We start from the raw sequence: 15,435 nt of genomic DNA on the forward strand, positions 1-15,435 counted from the left end.
TGCAGGTGTCCTGGGGGGCGTGGGGTGCAGGAGGCATCTCCCCTCTGCATGTGGAAGATGCACATTCCCTGACTTTGCTCAGTTTTGCTCTTGAGAAGTCAGCTGTCCGTCAGGCGAGAGTCATTTGAAGGTCCGTCCTTCTCCCTGGTGGCTTTATGTCCAGGTGTCACTTTCTCCTGATACCGGCACAGTCAGGGTTGGGCTTTCCAACTTTGTGGATTGGTGGTTTTTACCAGTGCGGGGAAGTGTTGCATCTGTCCCACGCTCTCTCTCCTCCCTTCTGGGGTGCCATCTGGATGTGTAGTAGCCCTTCCCACTGGGTGGTCTTGGCGAGCATGGGCTGGGCAGGTTTCACATGTCCCTGTAATGGTAGCCAGTTCTCAGCCCCTCCTTCTACTCTGGTGCACGTCCTGCTGCCCCTGCACGAGGGCTGCTGCAGCTGGCGGGGACTGTGCCGTCTCCCAGCCCTGTCCAGAGCTCGGCATGGACATGGAGTGGCCACTTGTTGAGCGCTCCTGGAGCTGAATGGAGGTGCTCTGCTCAGGAGTGTGAGCTCTGTTTCGAGCTGGGAGGAAGCCACCGCCCTCATTGAGGGTGTGTGCTGGAGAGCGGTGCAGGGTGGGCCCCAGGCTGCGTCAGCTGTGGACTTGGCTGGCGACTGGCGTTGTCAGATGTGTGCACGGGTGGAGGTGGGGCAGGCGTTTGAGAGTGGACTGGGGTGCTTGCAGTGTCTGAAGAATAAAGTCTGCTCTGAGGGAGAGACCGAGGAAGCCGGCTCCGCAGTCCATGGCCTGTGGGCTGACATCTGTGGGGTGGACGTGGGCCGTTAGTGCCCCTTGCGGCACCCTCAGCCCACCCATATGTGTGCACACGTGTGCACGGCCAGGCCCCAGGTAAGCACCCAGCCATGGTGCTGACACCCTGAGGCGCAAGGAGAGGCCCTTTGGTGGCCCTGCCCTGAGGGCACTGTTGTCCTGATGTTGGGACAGGAGGGCCGTGTGGACCCCCCGTCGTCAGGTGGGCTGGGTGGGCTTCGGGAGGTGCCTGGCCCAGCCTTTTTCTCCTCCGTGCTGGGTCTTGGGCAGAAAGGGAGGTGCCTCGAATGTCTGACGGCTGGCTGTCAGCCGGCTGCGTGTCCCGTCCCCATGTGGCTGTTCTCCAGTGCGCGCCCCTTGCACACGTGGTGCGGGCCCAGCTGAGCAGCGCAGGTTTGGGAGTCCATCCGCACGATCACCCCCTGGCCTCTGTTGGCAGGGAGTTGGCCCCTGTCTCTGCCCCCGAGTCCTGGTCAGGCCCTCGGAGGCCCTTCCCTCTGCCCGGAAGTGGTTGTGCCCTTCACCAGCGTGTTGGCTCTGCTCTGCATGGTCTGCAGCCTTCAGCCTCCTCTGTGTGGTGTGGGCTCCTCTGTCCCCAGTTGCTCAACTGTAGGGCACACGTCCGCATTGGGACAGTGGTGGTGCCCCCTAGGCAGACCCTCTCGGGTGACCTCTGGGGTGATTGTGTGTGAGTCAGAGCCTCAGACTGGGGACAGCGGGGGCACCTGCATCTTTCACTTAACCTGAGGCTCACTTTCCAGTGTGACCGCTGCTGACCTTGCATCTTTGTGTCATGGTCGGTTAGCACCACCCTGGTCGTAGATGAGCTTCTCCTGGGCCTCAGCTGCTGCAGCTGAGGGACGGCTCCGTGCAGGTGTCCCCAGGCCCCAGGAGGGCGGCTGTCCCCACGCTTCTGAACTCAGCAGGGTGCTCTGTGGTGTCTCATCTCTCACAGGCTCATTCCTGCCCATCTGGGAGTGGACGTTGGGTGTCTCCGGGGCACCTGAAAGTGCCTCAGGCCGGGTGTCCTGCGGGGGGCGGGGGGCGGTGCTCTGGTCAGTGAGTCGCTGTGCTAGGGCGTCCCTCTGCACGGGCAGTTTGGCTTGTCCTGAGTGCCACTGGGGACATGCCTGGGCACAGGCCACCTGGAGATGCTCTGCGGTGGGCCCAGAGAGGGCATGGGGGTTGGGGAGCCCTCCTGGGTTCTGCAGTGGCCCAGGCGCTGCCCTGCTACATCTGCTCCAGGCTGGTGGGGGCACCTTGGCTGTGAAGACCTGTCCTGGGTCGTGGGCTCTGGTGACCTAGCCTGCGACCAGTTCACTGTTCCCTGGGGTCCCCGTGGGGGTCCTAGGCCATTCCGGCCGGTCCTCCAGAGCATGCAGGCTCTTGCTGGATTCCAGCGTAGGCTTTAACAAAAGTTGAGGGTGATCACACTTTGGGAGGGTAATGGGGAATGACACACCTCTCTCTGCCAGGAAATGAGCGAGTGTGGGGTGTGTTTACAAACACAGTGCTTGTCCGATGGAGCATCCAGGGGCAGGACGATGAACTCATTTGTGGGTGCATTTGCCTCGTGGGTGTGGGGCCCCCGAGAGAGGCGTGAGGGCAGGGCGGGGGCTGAGCTGATGGCAGGGAGGGCAGGCAGGGCCCCGCTCAGAGCAAGCCCCTGGGAGGGAAGACGGCGGGGGCGTCCCAGAGGAGAAGGGACATCGGGGAGGCTGAGGGTCTGGCGGGTAGTGGGCACACAAGGGCCCCCTACCAGTGAATTGCCCCTCAGGCAGCGCCATGAGAGTGGAAGCCGCCTTCCTGCTTTGTGCCCCAGCCTCGCGGTTTGTGCTGCTGCACAGCTGAGGGAAGGGCCCTGCAGTGAGTCCCCGGCGAGGAGACGGGAAGCTGAGGCCTTGGGGTCTGCACTGGGGGGCATCTGGCGCCTCTGCCCCGGACTTGCCTGCATGTGCCAGGGAGGATGGGCCAGAACCTCTCTATGGGTTCCAGACTATGCCACTCTGGCCTTGGCGGGTCATGGAAGTTTCCAGAAGTGTGTTGATTTGTAGCCCAGCCCTGGAGCAGGACTGCTGATGACCAAGCCCCCCGAGAGTCCCCCGTGGTGTCAGTCTCAGCAGGAAAAAGCCTCAAGCAGGCAGCAGACCAGCTGTGGGGGCCACAGCGAAGGTTCTCTTGGGGGAGCTGGTGTGGTTGGGGGTGCGCCCCGTGCCCTCCGCCCGTTGTGAGGCCCTGCTAGGCCCAGCCCTCCGCCTTCCAGATCTGAGCAGGGGTTGACCACAGCTGCTTTCCTCCTTCCTAGTTTGCCTCTCGGAGAACAGTTTCCTCAACAAGGGTGATAATGGCCCTCCCCCGGGGCGCGTGGCGAGCAGGGGTCAGGTTACTCCCGCTCTGCAGTCCGGACAGGCAGACGCTCCATCCTGTGCGGGCACAGCGCAGAGGCCCGCTGCGGAGGGGCCAGCGGCCACTGGGGAGGGGCCAGCCGTGTCACCAGCCGCCACAGGGTGGGGGAGGGGGCACAGGAAACTGTGCAGTGCTGGCCTCACGGTCGCTGGAAAGCTGGGATGTCCCGCGTGTGCTCTGTGCCTGAAACAGAGCCGTGGGCTGCCTCTCCCAGAGCAGAGGGCTCTCGAGCGCACAACTGGCCAGGCGGGCAAGAAAACCCTGCCACACAGACCCTCAGGGTCGGCCCCCGCCACCCGCTTTCCTGTAAATCAGAGCATGCTGGGCAACGGTGTATGGAGAATTTCCAGTTAAGCTGTTTGTGTTTGGGACAAACAGAAACGTGTCTGATTAGCCTTGTTTAGAAGAGAGTGCCTGGAGAATTCCCTCCACTAGGCATGTTTCCAATTACCTTTAAGAGGAGGGGGATGAGGGCGCCTGGGTGGCTCAGTTGGTTAAGCGACTGCCTTCGGCTCAGGTCATGATCCTGGAGTCCCGGGATCGAGTCCCGCATCGGGCTCCCTGCTCAGCAGGGAGTCTGCCTCTCCCTCTGACCCTCCCCCGTCTCGTGCTCTCTCTCTCTCATTCTCTCTCTCAATAAATAAATAAAAATCTTAAAAAAAAAAAGGAGGGGGATGAGGAGACCCCCGCTCATGGGACATGCAGCCTGGCGGCCTGATTTTGCGGCTGTTGGCCCAGGAAGAAAGGCAGGCAGACCCAGAGTCGCACAAGCAGGGAGATACCTGGTCAGCGGGCTTCAGTCCGACCCCCCGGGCCGCGCACTGACCCTCACGTCCAACCCCCCCATCCAGGGCCGCGCCCCCCCCCTCCCACCCGACCCCCCCCCCCCCCCCAGCTGCACACTGACCCTCATGTCCGGCCCCAGCCCGGCCCTCCTGCGCCAGGTGCCCAGCTCCATGCTGCGGTCCTCATTTCAGATTTGCTCCCTGCGGCTGTTGTCCCCCAGAAGCAGGCCCAGCCTGCTCTCCTCCCTCTCTCCCCCGCTGCTCCCAGCCCTCCAGCGCCATCCTGGGCACCGGCCTGTCTGATGGTTTGGGGAGGACGCGGGAGTCCGGGAGCTCTAGGAGAGTGTCGGTCTCTGTAGTGTGGTACGTTGGGTACCGTCTGGGGGCTTGCTGTGATGTAAGCACCCAGAGGGCTGCTCAAAGTGGCTGGGGGGGGGGCAGGCAGCCTCTGTTGGGGGGGTCCCACCTGTAGCGTGCTCCCCAGACCTGAGGCTCCCCGTGACTGGTGGGCTCACAGTGGGTTCATTTCACTATAGACCCCAACAGGCACGTGGAGAGGCAAGGGCCCACCTGCATCCACATCCTCCTTATGCCGGCCCCACCGGCCACCCAGCTCGCTCTGCCCCTCGCCTCTCAGGCTCTCGCAGCCCCTCCAGGGAGGCAGGGCTATGAGGCCGGACCCACCTGACCCGGTGTGGTGGCACTTCTTGGCTCTTTCACGCCGTGAGCTACACTCTGGCTTTGCACGGGGAGCTAGGGGTCCTGAGCAATGACTGCTGTGCCCATGGAGGCTGCAGGCCGGTGCCGCTGACCGCTGGCCTGACCTTGGTGTGACCCTGCTCTGGCGAACCTGAGCGTGCTCCCTTCCGGCCTGAGGGCAGGGGTGTGGCTGAGGGTGGGTTCCGTGCTGGACGCTGGGCTGCAGGGCCCCGAGCAGTCGGAGGGATGAGAACATGCCTGGACACCAGGGGCCTGAGAGCCGGCTGTCCAGGAGGCTGCTCCTGGACGGAGATGTGTGAGCACGGATCCCTTGTTGGGATCCCCGGGGGTTTCGCTGCTTGCAGCTGAGCCTGGTGGGGGGTGACCAAGAGAGAATTGGAGGGAGTGGGCACCTCTGGGCGAGGAGGGTCGTGGTGGTAGCTGGAGGGGGCTTGCAGGCCGTGTCTGGGAGCCTTGAGTGGTGGGGGGTCGGGGGCTGCAGGCCATGAGGAGCAGGTGGCCACGTGCTTCCTGGCACAAGGAGCCACTCCTGAGTCCATCCCGCTTCTCGGAAGAGCAGGGTGTGGGAGGGGACGTATGGCGGCCCGGAGAGTGCAGTGGAGACCCGGGAGGCCTTGGGGAGGAGCTGGGTGGGCAGCTGGTGCCCATGTCCAGCATGTCGGGTGCAGAGCTGCTGGTGAAGTGGGTGTGCCCAGGTGGCCAGTGGGGAGGGAGGGAGGGGCGCCGGGCTGGTGCGGCATGGGGGGAAGGATGGGGTCCTGGTGCTGGTGGAGGTGGTGTGATGTGTGCGTGGGGGTTGGAGCGTGGTGGCTTCTGGGGCAGGACCCCACCCAGGCGGGCTGAAGTGCCTACCGGGTGGTTTCAGCGGAGAGCTGGGCTGGATGTGCCAAGAAGCCCACGGCGTGTTTGTGAGGGGGCAGACACAGCTTGCTGGAATTTCGTCTTGTGTCCTTTCCCAGCCGAGGCCACGATTGTGATGACCACGTCCTGCTCCCTTCCTGCGGGCCTCTGGTCACATGCCCCTGGCCAACGGGGCAAGTGGCATCTCCCTGTGGACCCTGGCCCTGGGGGGTGCTGCTACTGCCCAGGTCACCACGGGGGCCGTGCACCTGACCCCCTCCGGACCCAGCACCTTCTGCAGGAGGTCGGGAGGTGGCCGGAGCTGGCTGTGGCTCAGCTTCCTGGTGGCAGGGCCCTTGTACTTTCTGCTGTTTGCTCGAACCCCACTCTCCATCTTAAGCACGTCCTGACATCATCGTGGTGCCCTTTGCGCCCGGTGTGGCCCCGCCCAGCCCGTGAGGTCAGCCTCCTGCCGCTTACAAAGTGTTGTGAAAACCCAGATGACTTTTTTTTTTTTTAAAGATTTTATTTATTTATTCATGAGAGACAGAGGGAGAGAGAGAGAGGCAGAGAGAGAAGCAGGCTCCCAAGGAGCAGGGAGCCCGATGCGGGGCTCGATCCCAGGACCCCGGGATCATGACCTGAGCCGAAGGCAGACGTTTAACCATCTGAGCCACCCAGGCGCCCAACCCAGATGACTCTTAACTGGCAAGACTATATTTCTGTGGCGACTGATTTTTTGGCACTCCTGTCTGTCATTTTCTCTTTGTTATGCTTTTCCTTTGCTATTTTGGTCATTTTTTCCTCAGAAACTGATCAAGATGGATTGGCTTTCCTTTATTACTCCTCCAGGAAATGTGTCTTCCGGTCTATTTCTCTGTCACTGGCTTGTGTGAAGTGATGCTTAGGGACCTTGAAGGGAAAGGAGTGCCCTCCCTACTGCCCCGGCCCCCGGCCCCTGTGCACAGGGGGACCAGCGTCCGGGCTTCCGAATTCCGGCTGCGGCCGTTTGAGGGTTCTGGCCTCGGGCCTCCACGGTGGTTTTGAGAAGTTTGAGATAATCCTGCTCCTGGTTCCTCAGCAGGGAATCATGGTCTCGCTGGTTGCTCAGAAGGGCTTCTTGGGTTTGGTGCATCATCAGCAGGCCTATCCTTGCGACGCTGCCAAATACAAGCCCGTGTGTTGCTCCTTGTCCTCCGTGGGCTCAGTGGGAGCGTTCCTGACGTGGCCGGGAGTACACATGCTCCCCCGGGCCTCCTCCAGGGGCCCCTGGTGGCCAGTGTGGGCTGTCAGGGTGGCAGGCCGCTGTTCTGGGGTGACCCTGGGCACACGGGACACAGTGGGGTCTCAGGAGCCCCGGACAGAAGCCGAGGCTGTGCTGACACTCTACTGGCCAGAGGCGGCTGTGGGCGAGAGCAAGGGCTGTGTGGGCAGGTAGGCAGGCACCGGAGCCTGCATGGCAGGGTTGTCATCCCCGGTGGGCCTCCGGGGTACACAGGTTTCCTTGGGGAGGCTGCTCTGTAGGAGGTCGCGTGGCTCCAGTGGATCAGTGCCCGTGGACGTCTCAGGCCAGCAGCCACGGCCTCTCCCGCCCGGGCCTGACCCCCAGAGACCCACCTCCTCATGCCATCACACTGCAGGTCAGGTCTCGACATGAATTTGGGGAGAAACAGAATTTAGTCTGTAGCACCCACTATCCCCCAGTGTTTTGGGGGGTGCACACTCTCATCCCCATCACAGATCTCCACTGCCCCCTCCACAGACCACACCTGTCTGTGGGTAGTGTCGTCACTCCTTATCTGCGTGGACCCGGAGCCCCGCAGAGCCCGGGACTCGGCTGGCTCAGGCCTGCATGGACCGCACCAGCTCCGTCTGCTCCTGGCTCCCACCCTTGTGCGGCCTCTTGGGGCTCCCCTGCCTCCCTTCCCCTCTGGGGAGTCGGGCTGACCTGTGCACATTCCCGTCACTGGACAACCCGGAACCACCTAGTGCCCTCCCAGATGGCCACAGCGCATGCCCAGCGGGGGCTGGTTCTGTCCCTCTCCTGAGCCTGCCCAGGGTGGGGGTGCTGCACGCAGCACGGGGCTCTGCCATCAGCCGTGGGCCCCCCTCTTCCTGGCCCTCGCAGAAGCCCATCACTGAGGGCGATACTGCCTGAAATGGGGAGCTTGCTGTCCCTGCAGAGAAGGCTCTGGCTCCTTCCTGGGTTAGCCTGGGGACATGACCAGGTGAGCCTCCCTCCCGGACAGCGCTGGGCAGGGTCTCACCTGCTGGAGACAATGTGGGGCTCCCCTCCAGTGTCTGGTAAGGTGCACCTGCATGCCTGGGGCTGGGGCGACCTCTGGGACATTTGGGTAGCCAGCGTGGAGGATGCAGCCCCAGGAGGAGAGCTCCTGATGGCTGGTTGGTCCTAGAGCTGGCAGTGGCCCATGGCCAATGCTCTTGTGGAAAATGGTCTTGTGGCTGGCTGGCTGGAGCTTTTGGGGTCCCAGGGCCCCTTGGAGCACCCCCCCAACAGACACGCAGTGCTCTCTGCAGGCACCGGACTGCTCCCTTCAGGTGGCCACGCCGGCCCCCCCGCCAGCAGCACCTCCCGGGGCTGGCTCCTCCCACGCCTTCCTCTGTGCCCTGGCCCCGCCTCAGGCAGGCTGGCTGGCCTGGGGCCAGAAGGTGGGCTCACAGTGACCCAGCTGCCCCTCCTCCCTCCCCTCACTTCCAGGGGTTCCTGGCCTCGGTGACGAAGGCCATCATGGCCCCCTATGCTGACCAGCAGAGACACCGAGAAGTCACCTCTGTCTGACCTTGCCTCCTGATTAGCAGGAAGCAACCGTGTCCTGAGCAGGCTCGGAGGCCAGAGAAAGCTGAGCCGGCGACATGAGCTGGCAGCCTCTGAGGCTCCCGGGGCAGGATGACCAGTGCTCGGGGTGTGGGCGGAGCTGGAGCCCCCAGCCTTTGGCAGAACTCGTTCTTTCGAACTGTCTGGCCACCGCTCTGCATTGCCGGACTGTCTTTACAGGAAGCACTTTGGACTGAGTGCTGGTCCCCAGGCCTTACCTCCCCGGCCTTGCCCCGAGACTGGGCTGCATGGACCGGGGGTGGCTGGGCACATCTGGAGCCTGAGTGGGGCCTGGTGGCCCTGCTCTTGGGCTGGCTGATCCCCAAGAGGTCGCGCGAGTGTGGGGGCCCCTGGCCAGTGGCCACCACAGAGCCTCCGCTCCCACCAGCGCAGACACGCGACCGCACGGGCGGGTCAGCTTCTGAACACAAAAGGCCCCTTAGTTTTTCCTCCTACCAAACACACAGTCAGCGCGTTTGGGACCACAGAGGTATGCCCCACGCGTGGCTGCCGTGTTAACCACTCCCCCGTGCCTGGAGAGAAACTGTGCAAGTCAGCTTTTGGCTCAGAGGGCCAGCCCGGGTCCTGGTCCATTTTGCGGAAACCCATGAAATGTCCCCTTGCGCCCTGCAGGCCCCGTGTGCCATCTGCGGAGCCGGGCCTGGCAGAGCCCCTCCTTGGCCACGTGGGGTGTTTCGTGTCAGCCGGAGGGCAGTGGCAGCCTCGTGCTTGTCACAGGCCAATGGCACTCACTTTAGCCCGGGCAGGGTGCGTGTGGGACGGGATGGTACTCAGACCGTGTTCCTGGCGCTTCCCCCGCGGGGTAGCTCAACCACTGTCCTCTGACCATCCGTGCGGGTGAGCACAGACGGTGCCCGGCATGGAAGTTCAGCCTCATCGTCGGTGTGTACATGTAGGGAAGCAGAGTGTACGTGGGGCAGGGCTGCCCGAGGTTCCAGGCACCCACTGGGGGTCTCGGAGCCTGTCCCCCTCACACAGGGGAGGCTCCCTCCGAATGTCCACCGCGGGGTCCTGCACAGTCGCCAGAAGGTGTAAACAACCTGCACGTCCATCGGTGGGGGTACGTAAGCAAAACATCCAGAGATGGGGTTGTTACTCTGCCCTAAAAAGGAATGTGGTCTGCAACATGGACGGCTCTGGAAAACGTGCTCAGCAAAGAAGCCAGGCATGAAAGGCCACAGGCTGTACAGTTCCCGTTCTGTGGGGCGTCCAGACAGGAGGACCCACGGAGCGAGAAGGCGCTGGGGCAGGACCATGAGGGTGACAGTGGAGGGGCAGGGCTTGCTTCGGAGGCTGATGAGAGCCTTCCACAGTTAGAGGTGGTAGCTGCTTACCATTGAACCTATTAAGTGCCACTGATTTGAAGACCTTAAAATGGCCGATTTTACATTATACGTATTTCACCACAACCAAAAGTAATCTTAAGGAAGAGGGGGCGAGGATGGTTCTAGATTCGAGGGGATGACAGCAGATGAACCGGTGTGTGATGCACGGCCCACCTGCACTGTGTACTGCCAGCAGTGGGGGGCACCCCAGGCTCATGGGCTCGGGAGCATCTGCCGGGGGCGGGCTGCTGCGCGGGGTGGGTGGCCGGGCCATGGACGTCTCAGGAGAGGGGGGTCCTCACTAGGGGCTTGGGGTCCTGATGCCCTGACGCACTCTTGGCTATTTGGCCGGAAATCCTGGGTGCACACGGGAGGCGCCTGGGTGGTGGGGGGCGGGACACTCACTGAACCACTGACATTCCTGTGGCTGGAGCGTCTCAGAGTGAGAAGGGAGGGCTGGGCGGTGGGCGTGGCCTGCTCCGCCCTTGCCCTCGGGCTCCAGGCCTCGGGGTGGACAGCAGCCCTGGAAGGTTCTGGAGCCTGAGGTCATCGAGGTTGTGGGTCTGCACTTCTGTGGGTATCGCCCACGTTCTGTGGCTTGTTTGTCTTTTTGTTGTGCTTCTGTAAGAGGCTCTGTGCCCCGGACATTAGTCCTTTGTCCGCCCGCAGTTGTTTTCCTGCATCTGTTGTCTGACTTTGCTCGCGGTAGCGTCCGCGTTTCCCATCTCAGGACGAGTGGGTCTTCTGCGTTGGGGTCTCGTGCCTTCCCCCGTGCGGCATGGTGTCCCTGGCCTCTCTTCCTTGGCGAGAACCTGCCTGCCTGTGCCGGGCGCGCTCTGGGCCCTGGGGTCAGTCCAGATGGTGGGGAATGAGCATTTCCCGGCCTGAGTGCCCTCAGGGAGGAGGGAGGGAGGCGGTGACATTGCAGCATGGCCCTGATTGCTGCTGCAGGGGACCACAAGGAGGTGAAGGGCCGGCTCGGATCCTGGCCTGGAATGCAGGGGGTCTCAGGTGGCACTGCCCATTGGGCCTGCCCACAGGCTGGATGGAGGCGGGCACTGGGCTTTGGCAGAAAGGCATCTCCATACCAGCCGGCACCAACAGGACCGCAGGGCCCACGGGGCAGCTGGAGAGGAGGAGAGAACAGAGGGCTCTTAGGAGATGGAGAGCAGTCAGGGCAGGAGGGCCTGGGGTTCAGCCCTGGGTGGTCCTGAAGACACGGGCCACACATTGGAGAGAGGCTGCATTTGGGGAAGTTCTCATCTTAGGTAGAATGTGGAGAAGAGCAGAGTGGACGCAGGTGGTGGTATGCACACACACAGGCACTTGTACCTCCTCCCGAAGCCCGGCAAAGCCATGAAGGGCCGTAGCCCCGGGAGGAGGACCAGGGCCGCTGGGCTGGCGGCAGGGAGAGGAGCCGAGACACACGGGCCCTGGGCAGAGGGTGGAGCCTGCTGGCCTCCTTGTCCTCACTCTGGCCTCCAGCAGCCACCCGGGTCCAGGGCCGGCAGAGCGAGGGAGAGCAGGTGAGCAGGGGGCAGAACTAAACAGTGGCACATCCCTGCATCTGTGGAATGGGAGGCCCTGGTGAAAGAACATTCCAGAACATTCCATCATGAACTTGATGGCAGACAGAAAGCTCAGCACAGGAGGCAAGACAAAGCCCAGAAGAACCGGAGAACCGAGCAGCAACAGGGTGGAAACGGACAGAAAAGATAAGAGCCTGGGGGCCCCTTGCAGGAGCCCCAACATCCCAGAAACAGACACCGCCTATGCAGAAGGCAGGGGCCTTGGCATTCTTTCGGGCGGGATCGGTCGTCTGGGCTCCCTCCCCAGGCTGCGCAGGCGCCGAGCGTTACCGCTTGCGCCCACTGCAGGCAGGGTCTGGGCGGGGACGCAGCCCCTCCTGCCAGTCCCTCCCGACGCGTGGGCTCCTCCGGCCCCAGGGAGCAGCGTCCTCTCCACACACTGTCTGCCCAGCGTTCTCAGCTGGTGCATGGACACAGGTCTCCCCACGCCCCGGGCAGCCTGGAGGGCAGTCAGGGGGACAGTCTTGCCTTCCTCCCAAGGTTGTGGGAACGTGAAATGGCGCAGCCCTCGGGGAACTGCAGACGCAATGAGCACGGGGTCACCGGCAGCCCCACTTCTGGTGTGAAGCCCACAGGGCCTGGCAGTGGGGTCTGAACACACACGCCTGTGGTTCACAGGAGCCAGGCCATGGGGCAGCCCAGGGGCCCGTCTGTGGGTGAGCGGACAAACAGAAGTCCGTCCATGAAGGGGAGCATCATCCTGCCGTGAAAGGAAGAGTCCTGAGCCCTGCCACTGGAAGGCTGAACCGCGGGGGCACGGAGCACGGAGTGGCCTCAGCCACTCACAGGACGACACACCGTGTGACCCACTCATCGGACGTCCCTAGAGGAGTCCGTCCACCCGGACAAAGTGGGGTGGGGGCGCCAGGGGTTGGGGGGGGCTGCGTGTGGATGGGGCCAGAGTTTCAGGTTGAGAAGATGGAAAGTTCCGAAGATGGTGGTGATGGGCGTGCAACAGTGTGAATGTGCTTAATGCCACGGAGCTACGTAATTAAAAATGGTAAATGTTATATCGTGTATATTTTACCACAATAAAAACTGAGCTAGACATTGCCATGCTGTCCCCCAAAAGAAGACCGTGGAGATTCACACCCCCACGGGGCGGGGGGTGGGTGAGTTAAAACCAGAATCCATGGTGTTAACCAGCAGTGACCCTCACCGAGCCTGCCTGGAGCCCAGGGAGCAGCTCAGGTGTGCCTGGGTTCCTGCTCCGAGGGAGGCGTGGTCTCCAAAGCCTCAGAGCAGCTGGAGACCCTCAAGTGGCGACTGACCTTCCTCTGTCCCTCAGCCTGGAGCCGGAAGGACCCCAGTCATGTCCCGCCCGGACGCCCCCCCCCAGCTATTTGCGAGTGCCCACTGCTGCCCAGGAGCTGGGGAATGTGGTGGCTTAAAGGACATGATGGGACACCGGGTGCTTCCTTGGCCCCCGTGTACGCACCCCCAGGGGCAGCAGGGCCCTGGGCTCCAGTCTCTGTTTTGTGTCACGCACATGAGGATGGGGGGCTGTTAGTCTCGCCTGTGCTGTTTCTAGCTTTGTCCCCCCCTCGGGTGTTCTGCCCCCCAGATGTGGAATTGAGGTTCTGGAGGTGGGTGGGCCGAGGTCTTTGTTTCGGGACGGGGTACAGGGGCTGGCCTGGTCTCTGGAGGAGGAGTGGGCTCTGGGGGACCCCTAGTGTTCCTTTCCTGCTGTGGGGCGTGCACGTAGGTCCCCATAGGGTCGGGCCTGGGGGAGGGGTGGGTGGGCGTCCTCCCAGCAGGCCCTGCAGGGCTTTAACCACACGACACTGGTGAAGATGGGAATGCCTGGCAGGACTTGCGTGCATGGGAATTTCTGCAAAACCAGGTTTCTGTGATCTTTTTGAAATGTCACTCTGCAACTCACAAAACCCAGGGGGCTCCAGGATATTGCTCCTCCCCCCTCGTGTCACCCCCTTGGGGAGCAGCATTGCCCCTGCTGCCTTCTCTCCCCTGGCCCCAGGGCAGAGCACCTGTCCCTCTCCCCTGGCTGTGTGGGTTCCAGCCTGTGGGGCCTTGTTGGGTGACCCCACAGGAGGCCCCTCTCACAGGGTGCTCTGCTCCCCCCACTGGCCTTCGGTCCCAGCGGCCCACCCCTCACCCCAGTTCCACATTGTACTTGAGCCGCTGCCCTCCAGGTCCTGTGCCTTCACCACACAGGTCACCCCGAGAGTGGTCGTGGCCCGGCCTCAGAAGACCCCGCTCCTAGGGTGCCTTCCTGTCCTTCCTTCCACCCTCGCTGTCCCCTCGGACCCTGCCAGTACCTCTGTCTTCCTCCCGACACAGGCCCTCACGACCCAGTTGTCCAGCCTCTGTCCATGGCCTGGGCATGGGTGGCTCTCACGGCAGCCCTGGGCTAGGAGGACTGCCTCCCCCAAGGCCTGCCCTCCCTCCAGGCGTGCTAGCATCTCGAGGTCCAGGAGCTCCCTCCTGTTGGCACCCTCCTGCCCTCCATGAGGACCACTGACCTGAGAACATGCAGAGGCCACAGCACCCAGAGCTGGTGTGGAGAGACAGAGACCCAGGGGCGGGGGCTTGGCACCTGCGTCCAGCCCGATGACAGCCTAGCCTGGGCATCCAGTTGTCCTGGGCCATGGGCACCTCCCCTGACCATCATGGCTGGCTTCCCACAGGCACTCCTTGGCCCCTGCTTTGCCAGGTCTTGGGGATGTGTGGCTGTCCCTGTACGTCCCTTGATGTTTGCAGCAGTTCTGTCGGCCGGCTTTTCCTGCACAGCAGGAGCCAGAGACCTCAAGGGTTGACGTGTGTGTTGAGGTGTTCAGGGCCCCTCACACCCAGAGATACAGGCACTCCCTTCCCAGGACAGAGGCACCTTTCACGAGATGCCGCCCGCTCCCCAACACACCGAGGATACCCGTGACACACAGCGTCATTGGTGCTGGGGACGTTGTACTGGTGCTGGGCTCTCGTGAAGCAGGGGCCACCCTTCCTGAACCCCGAGGTGGCAAGGAGGTCGCCCTTGTGAGCTGGACGGTGGCCGCCACCTGGAGTCCAGAAGCCCGGGTCAGTGTCACGTGCCAGCGTCGATTCTGAGCCCTGACACGCCTTGTGGGAAGCCCTCCGTCATGGGCACATCATCCAGCTCAGGTTGCACAAAGGACAGCGTAAGTCTAAAAAAAATAGAGAAACATAATAAAGCACAAAACTTAATGAAATAGAAACAGTGTTGAAGGTCAGCAGCAGCCAGAGGCTCACTGCTGGGCAAGGGTGATGAGGGGCTCAGCCGTCGGGGATGAACAGCCACAGAGCAAGTCAAAGATCGTGATAAACAGCATCGTCCATTAAGATGAAACTTAATGGGACAATTCTGTGAGATTAGGAATCAGTAACTGACTTAGTGCAAGAGGAGATGTGAATTACACGACAATTAAGTTACATTTAAACCTCCTCTTCCCCAAACAGCATCAGATGGTTTTATTGGTGAATTTTACCAAATCTTGAAGAAATAAGTCCTATCTCATATGAAGTGCTGCAGAGATTAGAGGTTAAGAGTAGAGGTGAAGCTGTGCACTTTATCAGGGCGGTAGGATCACGAAAACAGGAGGGTTTGGTTCTGTGATGTCAGGATCGCCGGCAGTAATCAATTTGAAAATAAGGAAAACAGTGTTATTCCTAAAAGCAGTAGCTACCTAGGAAAAAAGTGAACCTAGGATATCAGAGACGCTGTAAGGAGAAGTGTCTAGCGCTTGTTCAAGGACATGAAACAGCTGAGTGAGGGGTGCAGAGACCCCGGTCCCCCTGAACACAGGTCAGGCGCACGAGGCCCCCACGTGGGGGAGGAACCTGGCGAGCTAACGCTACGGTTTCTGTGAAACAGGCACACGGCTTTAAAGAAAAGTGGAGTGTGTCTGTGCCGGGGAGCACTTTCCTTAGCAGACAGGTGTTTGTTTAGATAAGCTACACTAATTGAATAATATGAAATTGGCAGAAATACAGACTGATCAGTTGTGGAACACGATGGCGCAGAATCCCGCATGTGGCCGTGGCATGCTTGGGAGAGGGCAGGACTCGCTCTGGAATAGGTGGTTTGGGGGTGACCTGACCCCAGGGAGGGGGCTGTGC

Source organism: Callorhinus ursinus, unplaced genomic scaffold, assembly GCF_003265705.2.
Source record: "Callorhinus ursinus isolate GAN/ISIS: 27379988/994484 unplaced genomic scaffold, GSC_fseal_2.0 scaffold8, whole genome shotgun sequence".
NCBI lineage: Eukaryota > Metazoa > Chordata > Mammalia > Carnivora > Otariidae > Callorhinus > Callorhinus ursinus.